The sequence below is a fragment of the Megalobrama amblycephala genome, linkage group LG6 (genome assembly GCF_018812025.1).
Source record: "Megalobrama amblycephala isolate DHTTF-2021 linkage group LG6, ASM1881202v1, whole genome shotgun sequence".
Lineage (NCBI taxonomy): Eukaryota > Metazoa > Chordata > Actinopteri > Cypriniformes > Xenocyprididae > Megalobrama > Megalobrama amblycephala.
The window spans coordinates 31,476,059-31,492,936 of record NC_063049.1 but is presented as its reverse complement, the minus strand read 5'-3'; the positions used below and the strand labels follow the sequence as shown (position 1 = coordinate 31,492,936).

At 37.1% G+C, this 16,878-nt stretch overlaps 1 protein-coding gene across 1 annotated transcript in view; it reads left to right on the top strand.

Annotated features, from left to right (window-relative positions):
- The first annotated feature begins 505 nt into the window (after window positions 1-505).
- The window catches only part of caska (calcium/calmodulin-dependent serine protein kinase a), a 96,888-nt gene continuing 80,515 nt past the window's right edge, over window positions 506-16,878 (top strand). Inside the window, exon 1 of the mRNA XM_048193973.1 lies at window positions 506-647. The gene's annotated coding sequence lies outside the window, so the exon portion shown is untranslated. The remainder of the gene's footprint in view (window positions 648-16,878) is intronic.

Below are 16,878 nucleotides of genomic sequence, written 5' to 3'. Positions count from 1 at the left end.
TGAGAGATCGTTTCGCTAGATAAGACCCTTATTCCTCGTCTGGTATCGTTTAAAGCCCTTTGAAGCTGCACTGATTTTTACTGACAATTACTGTCATTAGCTCACTCACAGAATAGGTTTATTGCTGCTAGCATCTGTGTATAAATGATACAATCACCAGCCATATACTTATAAATCAGACTGAATAACCAACCAACATTTAAATGAACTTTTTGAGATCATCATTATTGGCAACCGGTTTGGCCGATTTACAGAAATAGCAGTTCCCCCCTTATGTCACTTCCAGTGTGTAAAGACAGCCTTGGCAATGGATAATATACTTTATATATTTTAATTTATTTGTAATTTTGAGTATGTGGATTAAATAAGAGCTTATTTCAGCGATTTAAAAGATGTGTACATCTCATTTACCATTATTAAATAGCATCAAATATCAGGATTATTTTGGCCATTGCTAATCCTGTCTTGAAATTGATTTCATTGAAAAACCCAACATGTGCAGGACTCTAATTTACCTGTTTGTTTCCTTTCCAGGGGGCCGTTTAGCGTGGTAAGAAGATGCATCAACAGGGAGACGGGTCAACAGTTTGCAGTGAAGATTGTGGATGTGGCCAAATTCACCTCCAGCCCTGGCCTCAGCACAGAAGGTAAAAAATGCAAAATCTCTGTTATCATCTTTAGCTGTTTTCCTCTTTAGGTGGTGATTGTGTTGAGAATTCATCAGCTGTGACCTTTCCAGAGCTCAAAATACGTATTCAGTTTTTTTCTCATGAATAATCATTGAATTCTTATTCTTACGGCTGGAAATGAACCAAACTGAATGTCTGTGTTTGTGTTGATTTGATTAGCCACTCTTTAATCAGGACCTTTGGATAAGAAATCCTGTTCTTATGCAGAATAAATAATCTAGACCACCAGCTCACCTCCTAAACATCTGCGGTTACAGTAACTAATACAGCTGTCCGAAATTTACTATGGAATTAGCTTTGATTTTTTGATGTGAAAATAGATGTGCTGCTTGGCTGTAACGTATATACATAATACCATGAGTGGGTAGCATGTGTGTTTTGCTGAGATAGTGGATAGTAAGGCTGCCCTCCACTAAAGATTTTTCTAGTCGACTAGTAGTCATTTGTTTAAGCGATTAGTTGACTAATCGTGCTTTTTATATTAATAAACCATAGCCTAATCAGTGATCAAATGCACGCATAAAGCTTGCAGCATCGCACCGGCAAATATGATTATGAATGTGGTGTGAAAAAACAAAAGGAGACTGTCTAAACATTTTAATAATTTATTGATAAACTATTGATAAACTAGTGCAGAGATGAAGTCGACGATGCTGACTCGTCATCTCCACAGTAGTGGACGCACCAATATGCATGTTTCATACGGATTACTTAATCTGAAAATATTTATTTTAGATTTGAATCGGTTCATTTAAAAGTAGACATTTCAAACTTACCATAGATATATTTCTCATGTCTGTGAGGCAAGTATGCTGGGTTTTGGTTTATTTTTGTGACGTGCTCAAGTTCACTTGAGACCGAGATGGCAGAAAGCGTATCCTGTTTGTTTCCATTATTTTACAAAAGCACAACATTTTGTTGTTTTTGTGAGTTTACAGAAATAAAAGCACACCATTTACAGTTTTGAATGTTGGATTATTCTTATCTGTATGACAAAAAATGACAGAGTATTTTAAGATAAATGCAAGTGATCGCACCGGCGCCTCCATGTCATGCTGTAACCTGCACTCTCCACGCAAACACTTGGATATGCGGCAAACTTTTATCTAGGTTAACGTTAGAGCGAGCAGACTTGTAAAGTTGCTACTACTTATGTTTTTCAAATGATAAGCCATATTTGAGGTTGATGAATTAGGTGAATTTTTGGCCGTTAACGATCTGTCCGTTACAGACTGTATGATTTCACCACTTTCTGTGGATTATTTTTTTTCCTGCGACTAACTGACTAATATCAATTTTGGTCAAGCTAAGCCTCTTATCGTCGACTAACTGTTAGTCGACTATTAGGGGGCAGCCCTAGTGGGTAGGCCTGCTGTTTTTTGTTTAGAAGATTGTCACACCTTTTTTTCATACCTTCATTCTTTTTAGATCACACTCACTGATTTAGACTGGACTAAACAACTGCCTCTCACTGTTCTCTGTTTCCCTGCCACTTTAAAATGTTCCATTTTGGCAGCAGATCAATGTGAAGCTTGTCTAAATAAGGACAGGAGTATCACACAAACCTAAATAGACTAAATTAATAAATTAATGAAGTAACCACCCTTTTTTGAATGTTTGTGGTAGAGTTGTCAAAAGTACCAACTTCGGTACCAAGTCGGCACTGAAATTTAAAAAATGTGTGGTGCTTTGATCATCAGTACAGTCCTGAGATTAGAGTCTGCGAGTCTCCCTTGACTTTGAGCAAATTAGACAGATGGATTCATTGTACAGTACTTCCTTCACAGTGAGGGTGTATGTAAGCATGGAAACATAGCTGTACAGTTTCAGCATGAATTCTCTGAAGAGAGAGAATTTCTTTGCATGTGAGAAAGAGCTCTTTGCCCAGGGCTTTGTGTTATCTCAGTCCACTGCTAAACCTCTGTCTCATCTCTCCTGAGTTTCACAGTCTCGGCAAACACTCTGCCCACCTCCCATCTGTCTTCCTCCTATGTGGGAGAGAACACACTCATGCTGGTATTTCAGAATCTACTGTAAAACCCATGAGACTCAGTGATTAAAATGCTAACTCTGACTTTTTTCAGTGTATCACCTTTTAAAAGTCTCTTCCTCTTCCTCCTTGAATGCAGTAAAAAAGCAACTCAATGAACTTTGCCTCCCTTTGGTTTATTTGCAGTCACACACAAACACCCTCTTCTCCACAACTGTGACAAATACTTTTAGCTAGTGAAACCGCTGTAGGACTCAAGCTTCTCTTGATGCAACTTTAAAGCAGTGGCGAGGCCAGAAATGTTAACGTGAGTGGACCTTGGTGAAATACGGTTGTGCCTACTCTCAAATTACATCATTTTACAATACAAGGGATAAAAATAACTTGACAATTAAGATTAGTAAAATGTGCTTTATTGTCAGCCAACATTTTCATGAAAAAAACAAAATCCATTTATAAATAAAATAACCAATGAACGATAAGAACAATAAACAAAGGTAAATAATCGTAGGCACAGTGTGTTAAAGGCTTAGCCTTCTGCTAATAAACACCTAGATATCCTAGCATCCTTATTCAAAGCAAAAAAAAAAAAAAAAAAAAAATTAAATATATCTGTCATTTTTTGCTTAATAATAAAAAAAAATATTTAAGGGTTTGTGTTTTTTTTTTCTCCCCCCCCAATCCTACCTCTACTGTATTATGTATAACAGGTGGTGAAAAAGCGAAAAAAGTGCCACTGGCATTTGTAGTATCTGTGCAGCTGTATTCATGAATCTGTATGAAATGCTGTACTGCTATTGGCACATCTCAAAACCTGATCATTTTGTGTTGTCTAGACATCAGCTGGGGCAAACTAAACCGTCATCTGTGGCATATTTTGTGTTTGTAGCACCTTAAGGCCACCATGCCAGCTGCTAGCCATCTGTGACGAATCCTCTCCAAACTCTATAAAACCCATTCTGTGTTTAGGGCCTATAAACGCACACTCTTATTATTTGCTTGAATCCAGTGTTTTGTTATAGCTGCACTTAGAACATCAATACACTGAAGTACTGATGCTTTCACGTACCATTGTAGCACTTACCGTAAGGAAAGGAAAGCCCATGAGGGCCACTTAGCTCAGATTCTCTGTTACTGATGGACATGCACGACCATAAATGTTATATTCAGTGTGGTTTAAGTTTCCTAATGACAGATTGAGGTTTACTTTAAATTGAGGAAGTGCTCAAGTGTGTGAGTGACTGTTAAAAAACTTACATACACAATGGATATGTATGGCCGATTCAAGTTACTGTAGCAAAATGAAGTTTAAAATCTGATGGTTTTATAGGTTGATATAAGGATGTTTATTCAAGAAAAAGTGTTACACCAAGTGTTACACCATGTTTACGCCACAACGCAACAGCTAGAAGCTGTCTACACTGAACATGACAAAGCGAACGTTGCAAATCCATTTGTCCTTCCTTTTAGAAGTATCGCAATTTCTTGGAGTTCATCATAAATAGAACGATGTGCCAGTTCTGCGTCCTGCATCTTCCTTTCTGCCATAGGACGGCAGACTGCCTGAGTTATTAATTGAACAGAATAAACCTTGTTTTCTGTACCTTTGCGTTTGGGTCCTCTCTCCGCTCCCTGACAACAAAATGAGTGATTATAATGGGTTCTAGTGTCTTTTGTCGCACACATTGTTACTTGATGGAGTCAACTTATGCCATCACAAAAATGAAAAATAAATGTGGCTGACTTTGGTCTTATTCAATACATTCATACTTCAAATTAATACTTTAAATTCTCATATAAGTGCACATATTCATGTCTGTAATTTCAAATTCATGCTCTTATCTTGAACACATAGCTAAAGGTTTTTTTTTTAAGCTTCCATATAATACAGATATACAGTCCCTCAAGAAAAACGCGATTATGCGATCGCCTGATTTAACGCATAATCAGCCAAAGTCCGCATATTTATGCGGGGTCGCATTTTTTTCAAATACGCCGCACTTTTGCCGCATAAATTACCAATTTCAGCAAGCAAAATATGCGGGGCTAGCATGATTTCATAATTGTAAACTGTATTTTCGTTGCAAAAAAGTCACATATATCTTAGCAGAAAGTTGAAAAATGTTGCATTTACTTCACACAAGTAAAGCGCCATTATTTGCCCTATTGCCATGGGAACCTTATGAAGTGACGTAATTACGCGACGTGAACATCATCTGCAAACCCCGCGGTGAAATCAGTGATACCATGATGAAGCACGCAAATCATTCTCATTTGCCAACAAAAATAAGCGCAAAAGACAGCGCGAAGCAGTTTCCCGGTGTGTTACATGACAGTGGGGGCAAATTATTTTGCACTGCGTGCAACTGCGTGTTGGACCACAGACGGAAGTTTGAGCCATGTGTTAATTAAGGTCTGAAATAAAACAGAATGAGAACTTAAATATTCTGTGTTTAGTATGCTTACTTATCATATGAAGTAATAAGAAATGACTCTTTACATTAAGGTAGTAGCCTAGTGAAAACAGGGTGTTGGGGAAATCACATTTTTTCTCTCTTTTTCATCAAACCGCAGTTTTTGCAAGTTCCCGCAATTTCATCGCATAAAATTGCAAAAATATCCTGCATATTCTATCGCATTTTTTAAGAAAACGTGCCGCATAATCAAGGATTTTTGCCCGCAACAATCACAAAAAAAATCCGCGTTTTTCTGGAGGGACTGGATATACTTCATTTTTATTATATTATATTATTATATATTTTAAGTATTTTATAACTATTTATATATGAATAATATGAGATATGGATATATTAATAATATATTATTATATTATGTTATACTTTATATAATTCAGAAAGAAAAAATATAGATTTTTGTTCTTCAATCCTTGAAAAAGACAATCCATCGCTTAAATCTCACCACGTTTGTTTTGTTACATCTTTGCCGAGTGCTCTGGACTGTTGGAATCGCTCATTCTCATTGCGTCAATAGAGGAATCAAAAGGTCTTTCTTCCTCCAGCTCTCAGAGTCATAGATAAGCCATCACATGTAAGAGTGACTGCTGAACAACACAGCTCCTCTCTCTGTATTAATTCTGGCCGTTCTGTAACCCCCTGTCATTCACCTTGTGCTGTTTTTTTCCCCAGCAAATTCTGTGTGTCAAAAAAGTGTGGTCATCCAGAGCGCTGCGATCAAATGTTAGTAGGGTCCAATTGCTCTTGGGGGAAAAAAGTCTTGCATTGTTTGAAATTTGTATGCCTCCAGTAGGCAGAGAGATGGACTCCTTTATTGTCTTCTCTACGGGAGGTCCCAAAGTCTTCACCGTTGCACACGCAAACAGCCGAATGTTAAATGTTGTAACCATTCATCATCATCATCACCACTGCAGAGCTCCAGCAGTGTTTCTGCAACAAGCGGTTGTTTTGAGGTTACTGCTACCTTTTTATTGAGCTACCCAATTTATTTATTGCTATTTTTGGAAAAGAGCGTGTTTTGTGTATGTTTTTCAAAGCGGTTCCATTCAGGATATTTACAGAGAGGAAAGCCTCCGAACAGCCTGTGGGAAATCCACAATTATAATTTAAAAGACCCTCCCTTGCTTTTCATGTTTGCTCCTTCGCAACGTTTGTATAAAGTCACTGAATCATGAAATGATTTGCTCAGAAAGCTGCAGACGCAGAGGTTGTTAGCCTGGGTGAACTGTTTTTCCCTATGGATCAGATCAGTATGGTTTGTTTCAACCTCTTCTCCCCGAGATCTCAAAATGTCTAGCTTATTTTTTCTCTCCAGAAGCGTTTAGCAACTTTTCAAAGGTTGCTTCTTTTTGCTAGAGTACTGATGGGGCAGCCTTATTTCAGATGACTTCTTAACTATACACAGTAGAATCGGAGGGTACCTCACGATACGATACGATCACAAATGGCTCAGGATAACGATAATATTGCGAGTCAGCGATTCTGCGATAATCGATATATCGCTAGACAATCTTATAATGATACATCACGATATCGGTCTTAGTATGAAAACAAAATGCTAGTGAAAAGGTTAAGTGCAGGTTAATGGATCTTCAGTTCCTGCAATATATGTAGATTTAATAGAGTTCACGTCACCAAAAGCAAGAAATATGAGGTGCATTTTATTGACCATCAGTTAATTTCAAAATCAAAGAACGCAATAGGAGAGAGCGGCAACAGCACTGGTAAGTTCTCATTACTTTTAATGAAGATAATTGTGTGTTACGCGTCTGCGACTTACTTTCACTTTCAAATGCAGACGTTTGCGCGCCAGCTTGCTGAAGAGATCTGCGGCGATGCGTGATGCAGTAGCGTTGTCATATCTGACTCTCACATGTTTCAGTTTTAGTATTTTAGTAAAATTTACATATGTAGTTTCAACAACCAGATGCATTTAGACAACCAGATGCATTTACATATGTAGTTTCAACAGCCAGATGCATTTAGACTGACGCAGAGACTGTTTTGACTGGAATGCGTCCCAGACCATCTCCTGAAGTGGTTTGAGCGATCGGATTTAAATCCATCTCAAATGTGTTTCGGAGGGCATTTAGACCTGATCTTTTCACGATCGGACAGCTATCCGATCAGAGAAAATGCATAAAGTGACCAGGTGCAAACAGACCCTTTGACGTTCTTCACAGAGCGCTTACACAGATATGCACGGGTGTTCGAAAGCAGGCATCTATCAGCAGATCCCTATGCTTTCAAACGCTCCCGTGTATATCGCTTAGTGAAGAACGTCAAAGATGTCTACGTTTGTCACATCAGTGGTATAAAAGTTTGTTTTTGTTGCCGTTTTTGGAGCTTGTGGCGACTACAGAGACCGCGTTTTTTTTACAGTGTGTTCAGGGGACAGGCAGCTAGCGGATAGTGAGTTGATGTTTGCTGTATGTGACAAAAAATGTTTTGGCCTAAAAACGCGTGACATCGCTTAGAGGACCTTTAAAATATCGATATTTGGCACAGCGATACGATTTTCGTATCGCACAGAGAAGGACAGCGATATATCGCCATATCGATATTTTGTCCCACCCCTAATACACAGACATGCAAATGCAAACATCTCTTCAAAGTACTTTATGGTTCAAGTTAAAACCTACTGTACGTATATATCATTTACTTATAGTTAAGGTCACATCAGTTTCTAGGTCAGATGTTCCCTCCATTGAAATTTGATTGTTCTCAAATTATGCTGCATAAGTTAATTCCTTATGCCACCACAAAAACTGAACATTTTCTTGGAGTTTAGCAGCTTAAAATAATTTAATCGAAACAGAGAAACGAAATTGGTTTAAAGGGTTAGAATAGAAATTTTCGCTTACCAGGGTTACAGGTGCTTGTGCCATTGTAAAAGCTCAGTGTGATAAACTCCCGACTTCTAAGGTCATCTAATTACGCAGTTTATTTGCATGTTTTTTCTTTAGATTTATTTATTTTTTTGTCGTTTTTGTGATAGGACAGTATTCAGACAGGAAGCGAAGTGGGAGAGAGAGGGGGTACGGGATCGGACAAGGACTGCGAGCTGGGACTCAAACCCGGGTTGCCCGATGTGCATCGGCGTTACATGTTGGCGCGCTGCCCACAAGGCCATCTGCGCCGACTACATGTTTTGCATTAAATTATTTTAACTTAAAGATTTTGAATTAATTGCATGCGTTAATGTTGACAGCGCTAATATATATATTGTAAAAGTGCTGGACTAAAGCGGATGTATCTATCGTGCAGGGTGCTAAAGCCATGCATCTGTAACTCGTGCCAGTGGTGGGGTGGACACCACTTCACTTTCGCTGTAATTATTACAACACTTAGAAGACAATTAGGCTGTTCAGCAGCCTGCTGTAATCAGCCAACCTGCCACTAAAGAATGAGAGATGGAGCCGGAGGATATGAAAGAGAGAGAAGGAACACTTTCTAGGCCTCTGCTTGCGATCATTCCATTTATTATGCCTTAAAGATTAGGCCAGATGTACCCACATCCCTTATAGCTTTTAATTGGCTGTTCTCATCTTAGCCTGTCTCATTTATGTTAGATTTTTATTACAGTACATTTTGATCATCATCTTGTTGTCTTTTATTTTGTTGTAATTAGTGATGTTTGCTGATATAAACATCTTAGCTCATGGTTGGGTTTCGGAAAAAACATTGGCCCATAATTACGTACAGCCGTCTGTATGTTTTGGAACCTGTTTTGATCTATCCAGTATATCGGTTTCTAACTTTTTTTTTTCCTTTGATGTGAAATGTATTCTCCAAGTGCCTTGAGAACAAATGGACCGCCCAGACCCATTTGTAGGGACTGAGGCTTTTTTTCATGAATGAACCCCTCCATAAATCCTGGAAGTCTACTCAGAGCTGACTCAGCCATGACACATCTCCAACTGAGCACCTCTCTTTACTGTATGTGTGAAATAATTCTGATGCTTTGGCACCCTGACAAAGAACTATGAAATATGGATTTTCATTATTCTTTAATAATTACAAAATGAAAAAAGATGCTGTATTGATTTTTAGGTCTCCTGTGCCTTTCAAGTCATAAATCGAGACAGAACCGATGGTAAATGGCTGTGTTAAAATGTAATATCTTATCTTTTAATGTTGTAGCTGTGCTGTTGTGCTTTTTATCAGAATCAGAAAGAGCTTTTTGCCAAGTATGTTTGCACACACAAAGAATTTTTGGTGACGGAAGAAGCTTCCAGTACACCAAGACAACAACAATATAATATAATAAAATAAAAAATAAAGATATGCAAATAAGATATATATATATCTTATACCAAATAGATACATTTGTATGTACAGGTGTGCTGTATACAATAGAATTAACAGGGAATGAGAAGAGGTTGTTAAATAAACATAAGTGGTATTTGTTGGAAATCAGCATAATTATTCAAAAAATGGGACAGAGGCTTCAAAAGCCATTAAAGACAAAAGTGTGAGTCTTTATTGACTTACAATAAAGAGAACAGGATTGGCAGAAAACTGTTGCTGGAAACTTTTGCTCAACAGAATCATTCATTCATCATCTTTATCTTAAAATGCTTTGTACAATATACTTCACCTTAGTATTACATGTGATGTTATGTCAGGACGTAGGATCAGCAGATCTTAAACAGATTCTTAAATTTGTAATCCTTGTCACATATTGCACGTAGTTATCATTGTACAGTGGGGAGAACAGTTAACTGATCATGAGGTAGATTGCCTGGGGGTAGAAACTTTTCTTGTGCCTGGCTGTTCTGGTACTCGGTGCTTTGTAGCACCGACAAGATGGCAACAGTTCAAAGAGAAGGTGGCTTGGATGTGCGGGGTCCAGAGTGATTTTCTGAGCCCTTTTTCTCTGGATTTATAGAGTTCTTGGAGGGTGTGCAGGGGAGCACCAGTAACACTCAGCAGTCCGAATTGTCCTTTGTAGTCTTAAAATCGAATAAAACTGTACTATTTCTATATTATTTTATTCTGTATATATATTTTTATGCTGTTTAAAAATAATAATATATAAATAAAACTTGTGTATGAAAATAATTATTTTTATTTATAGAAATAAAATATATATATATATTTTTTTTTACTATAATCAATGATAGTCAGATAAAACTGAGTAGCTGTTTAATTTACTTACCAAAGTGGAGCTTGTCAAGTGTTAATATTGAATTATAGTTTCTATTTACCAATGCTGTCCTGAATCTCAGCAGCTCCAACCTGCTGCTGTCTACCTCCCTAGCATGACGCATTCCAGGGGCTGAGAGAACATGGGTGGTGTGTGTTTGCTGTATGTGTCAGCAGCTGCATTTGGTGCCGCAAGAGCCATGGAGGCCACACTGTGCGTGTGGAGGCTGTTCAATGGAGTCCCCTGTGAGCACCTCTGGATCACATGCCAACTGCAACTTTCTCTCTCTCTTTATTTAAAAAAAAAAGGGTGATAATGTTAATAGTCTGTGATTTGTCACTGTACATGATGTGAAATCCATGTCAGTGTGCACAAGGTGAGCTGTAAGATGTTGTCAGTGCTTTATGTTGTGTTGAACTATAATGTAATCTTTATTAAAGTCACATTACTATACATCTGTTAGCACTGAAGCCATCTACTGTACATGTAAGTGTATTCCTAGCAAAAAGTTTACCTTTAGCAGATACACATTTAAAAATAAATAAATGTTGTTTTACCATTATCCCATATGATGAAAAAAATCATATAAATATTACATTTTATGTAATGCTTTAATAATCTGAATGAATAGTGAAACAATAATCAATTCAGTATATATTGTTAAACCTTTATGCAATTTATATCAATTTTATTATATCAAATTTATACCGTCACATGTATGTGCACTTTTTTTTTCTTACTAAGAAGACAAACAGTGACAGTGAAGAGCATTTTAATAATTGTGACATTTCCAACCAAGATGTAATATTGGTAAAAGAAAAAATATTTAAATATGCATATTTACAATTCATAAAATTTTAACTATAAAATGAGACTTAATTCAAAAAATGTTTAAAATGTCATGTTCACCACAGAAAACAATTGAAACAGTAACACAAATAGGGTGGAAATGAAACTGGTGGAAATGTTCTTTACATTTCAGAAATAAACTAGTGAATTGTGAGAAGTGTATTTTAATTGAGTTTTTTTTTTTTTTTCTAAAAGTCCACAGGGCAAAACATGCTCCTAGTTGAAAAAACACTCACTGGATGTGTTGGAATATGTCAAAATGTGTCAGCGCTCTCCACACAGTGTGGGTTTGAGCGTGTAGGCTATCATTTAGAAATAAGCTTCAAATGATTGCCATACAGTTGATAACAGGCTGTTATTCAGAAAGACATTAACTTGGACCTTCAAACCCTTCTCTCAGAAAGACATATGTTCCTCCTCTGTTTAAGAGGGGACAGAAATAGGTGGGTGTAAAGCAGAAGGGCTTTACTTCTGCCTTCCTCTAGAAGCATCACTTCAACATCTTGCTCCATTTCACTCTAGAGCCATTTATATCCTACCCCATCACTGATCTGTTCTCTTGTCCTTGACTAACTCTTTTGAGTGTTTGTTTGAGATATTTGACAGAAGTGTGGTGAGTGATTCTTAAGCTTTGAATGGGTCCTGCGCTTTGGTTTTCGGGGGGCTGGAATGGAAGTCATTTTATAAATGGGGTCAATCGGCTGGTTAGTGGAACTCAGCGTCAGATGGCTCTCTGATACTCTGTTTGATGGATCACTGTTTACTCAGGTTAGTGACAGCACTGCTGTGATGGAGAGAGGCCACATATGCTTGAGTCGTGGCCCAGCATAATTTTTAGCTTGGAATTAGTCTCAGCCTCAGTCGGCACACTCACAGACCTCCTACGGTCTGTTCGCACAATGAAAAGGCATGACATGGCTGCAGTTTCAATCCAATTGGCTGACTTTACACAACTTCCAAGAGTCAGGTTGCAGAGGTCTTTATTAGTCCCTCAGGAAAAAGCATCCTGGATTAATGCAGTGAACACTTCTGAGGAAGAACTCATCAGTGGAGTTGCAAAAATGTGAGAGGTTCATGGCATCAGATCTGGTTTGTTGCACTTAGTAGCAAGTAAACTAAAATACACTGCTTTATTTTCTTATTTTTATTTGTAATGGTCAGTACTAGAGATGCACCGATTGCAATTTTCTTGGCCGATTCCGATTTTTTTTGTTAGTGAGATCGGCCGATACCGATTTTTGCTGATTCCGATTTTCTTTCAAAGAACTATAATTGACAACATATACAAACAAAAATCTACTTTTCTTCAATGCAAAGTTTAAAAAAAAAAACAAGTAAAAGTCAGTAATAAAATATAAACAGCTCAAATAAATGCAATAGAATAAAGAGAGCTATGAAACTAAGTTTTTTGGGTTAACTGGGTTTCTATTCAGGTAAGAAAGACTACAGAAATTAAAGTAATCAAGTGTAAAAAGACATTCAGTGTTATTTTACATTGGTTACCTTAATTTCTGTAGTCTTTATTGTAAATATTAATACAGATCAATTCTTACCATTAAAGTTATAAAACGTATTCAGCCAAGAGCTGAAATTAATTTTCTTTTTGTCTTTTGTTCTTTGATTAACATGACAGACAGCAGCAGGAATATTGGACTGCTGTCCCTTTAAGAGTCTATGAACGGTGTTCGACGGACCCAATATTGTTACACACAACATGGGTTCACTTTCTTAGCTATTTAAGGATTCAAAACTGACTGTGTTTATCTGTATACTCGCCAAGATTGCCTGTGCCGCCGGTTTTGACATACTTTTGTATGTATTTGACAGTTTAAGCGCATTATGCTACACGTTTTGGTACTTGTGACTCTGTTTGATTTCTGTCTCTGTTTGAGACAGAGCGTGGCTTGTTCTCTTCACTAATATAGATCAGTGGTGCGCGCGCTTTCGGTGTGAGCGCGAAACCTGCGGGGATGACAAAAATGTATGCGCAGTAAGCACTATTTAACCGGAGCGAATGAGTCGAGTGAGAGAGAGGAGGCGCCCGCACGGATGTGTGTCACTTCACCGTGACAGAGAAGAGAGCGAGAACGCGCATTTGACGTTATTGCCTGTGCCGCTGGTAACAAAAAAGATCGGCTCGGAATCGGTAAGAAGTGAGACTGATTGGCCGATCACCGATCCGGGCCGATCATGAGGAAAATCGGCCGATTCCGATCCCTGGCCGATCAATCGGTGCATCTCTAGTAAGTACTTACTATTTTTGGACAAATTCTCATCTACACACATTTCTCTAGTAAATTCTGCCTGTTTAAGCAGGAAGTTCCTAGCCCGAATAAGATGTGCAGCGAACTAGACTTAATGGCAACAGTCAAAAGTCTGGCACCATGAGAACAGATTGCAATGAGAGGGTTTTTCCCCACACAAACTTCTATGCACAATGATAAAAAAAAAAGCTCTGTGCACTTTTTCCAAGTTTTTGCACTCAGATTTTTCAAGTATATTTCACACATGGATTTAAAGGCACAATATGTAAGATTTTTGGATTAAAATATCTAAAAACCACTAGAACAATGTAATATATTTTGTTGACTTGTGTACTTACATTATCCCAAATGTTTTCAACAATGTTTAATAGCAGAGAAATTAGCTATTTTAAAATTGTTTCTACACCTTTTTTTTTTTTTTTTTCAGAGTATGCAAAACATTGAGTCACCCATGCAATTTGTTAATGCAACAAAAATGATTAATGTATTCGAACACAATGAATTAAGTAAACTTGCGTTTTACACATTTTAGTGGACTGAACACAGTGAAATTAAGTTGTGGGTAAATGTTCAGAAATTGTGTTGTCCATGCACACACAGCACAACTACCACTCTGTTAATGGAGTCAGTGTGAGCCGAGCCCTCCTGCATAACCTCTCTGAAGGTGGTCCTCCTGACTGCACAGCTTGTGCAGCACAGACTGCTGAGTTCACATCTCTCCTCTCTTTGCACACCTGCATTTCTTCTAATCTGTGCTGAGGTGCTTGCATGCTGATTGGTCCTCGTCTTTCATTCAAATGAGTTGCCTATATGCTTGAAGGGATTTCGGTTTGTAAATTAAGGATTAAGATTTACAGGTAGGGTTATGAAGTGACGCTAGTTAAACAGTTTATATACAAGTGGTATATTTGCAAAAATATATGGCGTAAAATTAAAAAGTAATAAAATTAAGCAACATAGTGAGTAATGATTTTAATGTGCTTTTTAATAGACCATTAAGTCATTAGACTTGTTTTATGAGCCTTGATGCGTTTCTGTGAATCAGTTTAAAGTGTCGGTTTCAGTGAATCAATTCAAAACTTTGATTCAACAATTTGTTGGCAAAATGTGAAAAATGTGTCTCTGCATGTCATTTTTCATTTATTAAAACATTTGAGTAAAATATATGTAGGTAAATGTTGCTGTTTATTCCATGTTTTATGTATTTTATTGCATATAAAAGAAAATTTTGATTTTCGCTTATTTAGCTGACGACAGTATATAAAACATACTGTACCTTTTTTTTATATATATATTTTTTTTTACTATTTAGTATTTAGCCCAATTTTCTTTGTGCTTTTAAGCAGTTTGAATCTATATGGCAAATATATACATTTTGAGATATTTGTGAAATATCATAAAAATTATAATATAAGCTATATTGTTTACTAGTCCATGTTTAATGTCATTTGTAGTCCTATAGTTCACATCACACTAGTGCTAGCGTCTCACTGGCTCTATCGCTAACAGCTCAGTTGTGAGAGAAACATTTCTGGTGCACGTTAAAATGCGTCATCAACGAGCAGTTGTTTAGTTAGGTTCCGTACACACTGCATAGAATTTTTGTAAATGCGTTTGTTTAAAAATTTGGTGTGTGTACAGAATAGGATTAAGCACTGAAAGGTGAATGGACATCCTATTTAGCTGCAGTATGTACATGGCCTTTGAGTCCTCATAGAAAGGAAAGCTCTTTCATTATAACAGTAAACTACAGTGACCTGTGGGAGGATGGTATATGCCAGCCTGAACAAACAATGACATTTAATTCATCACATTGGGTGTAATTATCATTGCTGTGTTTTTTCCTCTTTTGAATCTTCAGGTTCAGCAGCACTGTTCACCTTAAGGGCTTTTTAATGTCATTTTTATGGCTACCAGGAAGACATTGTGAAGCTATAAAAAGCATGCTGGGACTTATAGCCTTTACAGTTGTATATTCTCTGACAGAAATGATCTATCTGTATCTCTTTCCCCTCTCCCTCTCTCGTTTTCCTTTTATCACTACATCTGGTACACTTTGTTTGGTTGATACTCTCATAGTGATGAAACATACATACCTATGATATTTTGTATATAAATGTAGTCAATAATATAACAACATTAAGCTCTTAAATTAATTTCTGGGAACTGTCCGTTTCACTGAATCGGTTCAATCAGCAATATTTATCCACATACTAAAAGACTTCTGATTCATGAGCCAACATGCAAACTAATCAGTGAATCATTGTTTTGAAACGAACATTTTGAAATGAATTCAATTTACTAATTCTGCCTATTTTGCTAATGAAATTTAAATAAAAAACCTGTCTTAGCAGTCTCATTCTCGCAAGTTGCAAGATAAGATCACAAAACTAGTCTAACAAGTCTTAAACTTAAAGGGTTAGTTCACCCAAAAATGAAAATTATGTCATTAATGACTCACCCTCATGTCGTTCCAAACCCGTAAGACCTCCGTTCATCTTCGGAACACAGTTTAAGATATTTTAGATTTAGTCCGAGAGCTTTCCGTCCCTCCATTGAAAGTGTTTGTACGGTAGACTGTCCATGTTCAGAAAGAAGATAAAAATGTCATCAAAGTAGTCCATGTGACATCAGTGGGTTAGTTAGAAGTTTTTGAAGCATCGAAAATACATTTTGGTCCAAAAATAACAAAAACTACGACTTTATTCAACATTGTATTCTCTTCCGGGTCTGTTGGATGTCCTAATCGCCAAAAACAACGACGTATAAGTGCATTACCAATGCCGACAGATGAAAGGATTCAATGGAATCAATTCAGTGGAATCAATTCAGTGGAATCAATTCAATGGAAAGGATTCCGGAAGAGAATACAATGCTGAATAAAGTCGTAGTTTTTGTTATTTTTGGACCAAAATGTATTTTAGATGCTTCAAAAACTTCTAACTAACTCACTGATGTCACATGGACTACTTTGATAACTTTTTTATTACGTTTCTGGACATGGACAGTCTACCGTACAAACACTTTCAATGGAGGGACAGAAATCTCTCGGACTAAATCTAAAATATCTTAAACTGTGTTCCGAAGATGAACGGAGGTCTTACGGGTTTGGAACGACATGAGGGTGAGTCATTAATGACATAATTTTCATTTTTGGGTGAACTAACCCTTTAATGACTAAATAATTGATTACAAGTAATCATGATGTTGCTTCATTTTATATTGCCAGCAATATATTTCATACATATCATAAGTGCAAATTCACATATCTAGCAACTGTGTTTAGTACGGAGTTAAATCGTGCACACGATTTATAAATCGAGGGAACAAAATGGTAAAACATGCGTATGATTTAGCCTACTATTTTTTCATGCATGTCATATCTGGGGCTCCGTAGTTTAGTGAAAAAGAACTAAAACTTAAAATGTTTGTCTCAGTATGACACTCTCACTTATAATTGGTG